Raw genomic sequence first — 6,000 nt, 5'->3', positions numbered from 1 at the left:
TGAGATTTCACTAAAGCAGGTTCATATTTTTTTACAATTTTAGACATCTAAAATCATCCTTCTTTTCTTATCTATGGTAGAAAATACCAGGATGATAGAAATTTTGTCTGTTTTATTCACTGTTTTATTCCTAAGGTTTTGAGCATTGTGGGAGTCCAATAAACATTGGTTGAATACAAAAATGAATGAATAAACCTTATTCTCCTCTGATTTCCTGTCCTGGTGAATGACAGATGCTATATCATCAACTGTTTCAACTTTTCCTGAAACTAATCCTTGCTATCCCTGCCTTCTCTGTCTCATTCCTCTCATCCAATGATTTACTAGGTCCAGAAGCCTCAGCTCTCCAGCCTGACTTTCTCTACTTTTTACATGACTTGACTTAGTTTATGAACTTTTAAACTACTCAACTGACTTACTGCAATTGTATCAGAACTACCATTTGCTCACTGTGGACAATTTTACAAGATGTCAGAATAATCTTTCTAAAATACAAGTATGGTTGTGATACATTCAAACTTTAAAATGTTCATGATATTTGAAATTTAGAAAAGTGAATGTACTAGCACATAGGCTCCTGGCTTTACCTCTAGGGCATTTCCCAGTTTTTTCTTTGGCTCTATATCCCCACCCTGAAACTTATAACCATATGGAACCTCTTTATAGCTACAGAGCATCATTATTCTTTTGTAAATGCTATTTCATCAATTTAGAATACCAATACTTCTTCTTTCTCTATATTCTCTGACATTTCCTATTCACTAATATCTTTATCCTTTTCTTGGCAGCAGCTAACGATGTCTGTCACACACTTCTGCTTATAAATTTTCTCCCTATGGTTTCCAAGACCTCACACTCCCTTGCATTTTCTCTTACTCCAATAATAACTCTTCTCAGTGTCCTTTAGCGGTCCCATCTGTCTAATACTTTGTCTTATGAAGCATTAAATATTGATAGGTCTCCATCCACATAAGGCTTCAACTTCCTTTATTTTTCCTAGGTTGAAGGTTGTCCAAAATGATTGTCCCTCCTGAACTCTAGACCTACGTGTTTAACTTTATACATGTCCTTGAATGGCCCTTAGGCATCTTAACAAAATATACTTAAGCTTATACCCATTTAACTTATTTTTGCTTTGCATTTTTACCTTTATTAAATGCAACGGCATCCCTCAGTTGCTCAGACAAGAAACCTGTGACACTCCCTGTCCTTCACCCTGCTCTTTTGATTTTTCTCTTTTCCCAGGGTCACCAACACAGTGCAAAGCATCTATGTCTTATTTTATCTCCTAGAATTTCAATAGTGGCTCTCTCCACCACCAATGCAAAGTTATCTTTGGAATGTATAAATCTGATTGTTTCACTCTCCCAGTTAAAGTATTACTATGGTTTTAATTAAGCTTAAAAAAATTGTGACCTATTTAAACCTTCCTCTCACATTTTATCACCCAGATCCTTCCCATTTTTTCTTTCTCCTCTTTCCATACATGACTTCCATCACTGTAGTCATTATGCATTAATGTGTACTGTTTAGTCCAATGTTGAAGTGTGTTCTTGTTTGTCTCCTTCCCAAATTGTAAGCTTCTTAAAGACTTGAACCATGTCTAACATTGTATCTGGAATTTATTAAATGATCGGTAAATATTTGTTGAATGATGGAAGGATGAAAAGGTGAATGCTATAAAAGGAGGATTCGTTTTTAACCTAGAATTTAAACATTCTTTACTGCGAAAGGAATGCCTTTTAAATAAAAATAGGGATATTTGGATTTTCAATGGTAAATATTAGCTTTTATTATCATTCTTATTATTGTTATATTTTCTATATCCCAATCATTATATTAAAAATTTTACAAATATTATCTAAATTATTATTCAGATAAATGCAGTGAGGCAGGTAATATTACTACTCCTGTTTCATAAAGGGTGAAACTGATTTTGAGAGTAAATATTTTTCTCTCTATATAAAATGCATATTAAATATTGAAGGCAATATATAACTATTTCACCACAGGTTCCTATTTAATCTCTCTGCTATGTTTTTAAAAACAAAGGAATTTCCTTGATTATATTTATTAATTTAAATTATTTTCTCTCATTCCTCTCTTCTGATAGTGACCACTTAAGGATATATTGTTCAATTGTTCTACTCATGTCTCAATAATTTAACTTTTATAATAAAGTTTTTTTTCCAAATTGTGACCAAAAATATCTCCATTCCTCCCTCCCTCCCTCCTTTCCTGCCTTCCTTCCACCTTTGTTAATCACACATTTACCCAATATATACTATAGACTGGGGTTAAAAGATAAAACATAATTTCTTAGGCACCTTTCCCTTTCACCACTACACCTCAAATTCCATGCTGTCTATTCACAGCTCCTGTGAATTTTAGTTAGAACATCATGTTTTTAATCAAAGAGTGCTATGCTTAAAAACTGCTCATTACCTTCCTTTGAACTAATAATAAGATCCCAGCTATTTGCATTTCTTCAAATACCCCACATGTATCTACATTCACTCCTCTACCCTCTTTTCTCCTACCACTTTTACCCTTTCTCACTATGTTACAGCCAAAAATTTTTTTACTATACCAAGCTCCTTTCTCTCCAGATTTTTGAAAATACTAGTCCCTCTGGCTGAATCATCTTCCCTGGCATCTTAACATTGCTTATTTCTTCTCATTATTCTGTGTCTCAACGTAGATATATTCCTGTCAGAGTAGTCACTCTAACCACCCAAGCTATAGTGGGTTCCCTACTCATACCCATTCTCTTTTAACGTTCTGTTCAGGTATTTTCTTAATTCATCACTGTAATTATTTTTTCATTGACCTGTTTATTAAGTATTTCCCCCACTAGACTGCAAACTGCACAAGGGCATTTATATTTTGTTTACTATATTGTATAGGCATTTAACATAGAGTCTAGCTGATAAATATGCATTCATAGGTGAATAAATATAATTTTGCTGTTTTCACATGTAAATGTAAAGTTGATGCATTTTAGTGCTTCTTGCATCATGGAGATGAATATAATTCAAGCTGTGTGAAGAAGATACTTTGGTCACTTTTCCTGCTTGTAAATTGACAAGTCAGTACAGGCCCTCATGTCCTTTATCAGATGCTGAGAGCAAGAGTTGCAGGAGAGCATGATGCCATGTGCTTTTTTGGCACATCAGATTCTGGGCAGATGGGTTGGGTGGCATCCAGACTGATTTAGACATTCAGTAGAGTTTCGGAAAAGTACAAGGGAAGAATTAAGGGCTGAAAAAGATATATATTTAGAGAGAGAGAAAATTCATGAATTGAGACAGTTTTCAAAATTAAGTCTTTAAACACTTAAACAGAAAAAGACAACAACAATAAAAACCCTGAATAAGCTCACTGCAAACCTAATGATATATCTCTAAGCAGAACTGTTATTCTCTTTGTACCATACTTGCTAGTAATTATCCACAAGGGGTGGGGGAGGGAGGAATAAAGTAGATGGAAGAGGGAGTATTTAGGGGGTAATGGAAATGTTCTGGATGATCTTGCAATGATGCATACAGGACATGTTAAATTTCATCAAAAATTTATAAAAGTGTATGGTCTAGAGTGTAGAGCATAATGTAAAACATTGACCATGGTTAGTGGCTATGTTTCAATATTTGTGCATCAGTTGTTATATATGTACCATCCACATATAAAAAGGTTATTGATACAGAAAGGGGGAAAGAGGGAGGATTTGGGTATATGGGAGTCCTTGTGTTCTATATGTGACTTTACTGTAACCTAAAACTTCTTTGAAGACAAAAAATAAAAAAAAGTAAGACATGGGGGAAGAAATGGAAGAAAATTTCACTGTACATACAGGACAACAGATATTACAGTGATGAAAGGCAAAAAACATCAAACTTTATTTTTAAAAATATTTTTCATTTTTTTAATATCCCAATTTTTAAATTTTATTTATTTTACTTTTACTTTTTCTAAATTAATATTTATTTTATTTCTTATGTTTCAACCTATCATTATTTCATTTTCCTATTAATTGTATTTGGCAATATTCTTGACTTCATTTTTTAAGATGTTTTGGATCACAGAAGTGTTACAACTGTGGCAGGGGAGGATCATTGGTGTGGGGTCAATGATGGGGGGTAAATAGGAGGAAGTTTATCTGGGCATACATATAAGTTATATAAATGTGTTCAAATGTTCATGGATATTTTCACAGTGGGCGGAGATTCACACAATAAATGAAAGAATATTGAATTCCCATCCTGGAGAGATCCGCCGCATTCCCTAATGGAACCCCAATAATCTCCCAAGTGCAACGGCAATGGTCCATTGATGTGTCCTTGATATTGATGACAATGCTTATGAGCCTTTGCTCCTGAAATTCCAGCTTAGCCTAATGCTGTGGGGTGTCTAAGAGTTACCTTCTGAGAGCCTCCATGTTGCTCAAATGCAGCCTCTTTGTAAGCCAAACTCAGCATATAAATACATTACCTTTCCTCCAGTGTGGGACATGATTCTCAGGGATGAGCCTCCCTGGTGCTAAGGAATTACTACCAAGTACCAACTAGCAATGCAAGAAAAGACCTTGACCAAAAGGGGGAAAAGGTAAAGAAAAATGAGTTTATATGACTAAGAGACTTCAAAGTGAGTTGGGAGGTAATCCCAGAGGTAATGCTTATGCAAGTCTCAGTAGGATCTCATAGACTGCCAAAGAAGATACTACCACAAATTGTGGAGCTCCTGAGGTCTTTGGAGACATATAGGTCCTATGGTCATGACAAATAGTTCAGAGTGTGGCACCTTGCCAGTGGGCCTTATCTGGAGTTTGTGCTCCCAAGTGTGACAGAGTTGGACTTGGTTGTGACTTATCTACAACTGCCTCTTCTTTCCCTTCTATTCGAACCTATAGTGGGTGCTGGAGTTGGTAGTTGTTAGTCCAAAAGACCTGAATCTTTCAGCTGTTCGTGTGTCAGCTGGATCCTGAGCCTCAGGAGACTTGCAACACCTACTCTCCATTGGGCTTACCCAGGGCAACTAACAAGAAGGTGAGGATGGACAACCACCATACCAAGGACTTAAGAGAATCTACAAAACTGCAAGCAAGATTGTACCATCCATCAGTCATATGGTATCAAGGGCCCCTCTCAATTAGAGGTGGATTGAGCATCACCATCTCAGAATCCTCAAGATTGGGGAATAAAATAAGAACTAGAGTAGACGTAACTGCTATTCTTCTATATAATTATTGTGATTCTAGCAATGGAAGAAATTATATTATTGATGTGGAGACAGTGGCCACTGGAGGAGCTGAAGGCAGGGAGAGGGATAAAGAGTGTAATATGGGAACATTTTAGAGACTTGGAATTGTCCTGAATGACATTTGCAACAACAGATACAGGCCATTGTATATCCCGCTATAATTTACAGAATTGAATGGTAAAGAGTGTCAGCTACAATGTAAACAATAATCTGTGCTTAATGGCAGTGCTCCAAATGTGTTCATCAATTTCAATGGAGGGATCACACTAATGAAAGAAGTTGTTAATATGGGAACGAGCGGGAGGTATAAGGAGTGGGACATATGGAAATCCCTTATATTTCTTTGCATAGCATTTCATTTAATTTAAGTATCTTTAAAAAAGCAACATATGTACATTAAAAAGAATAAAATTTGGATTCTAAATTTGATGCTTATTTTCAGATTTTTTTCAGTGCAATCTAATAAGATGAAATCTGAACTTTTAAAAAACATAATAAATATCAAAGATCAGCTCACAAAACTCCATCAGTATCAATCAACTTTAAGCCCATATTCAATCGTTTTGAATTTATTAGCTGACTTTCTTAAACCCTGCTACATCTATTACTTTTTTTTGGTTACTCTGACTGGGGAAAAGTTTCTCCTATGCTTCTCTGCCCCACTCTCCATGAATCAGGTCAGAGATGTACAACTTTGGAGACTTTTTTTCCAGTTTTATCTTCTATAGAAACTCCACAGAAGCT

The sequence above is a fragment of the Dasypus novemcinctus genome, chromosome 11 (genome assembly GCF_030445035.2).
Source record: "Dasypus novemcinctus isolate mDasNov1 chromosome 11, mDasNov1.1.hap2, whole genome shotgun sequence".
In the NCBI taxonomy this organism is placed as follows: Eukaryota; Metazoa; Chordata; class Mammalia; order Cingulata; family Dasypodidae; genus Dasypus; species Dasypus novemcinctus.
Note: the sequence above shows the minus strand (reverse complement) of the source record.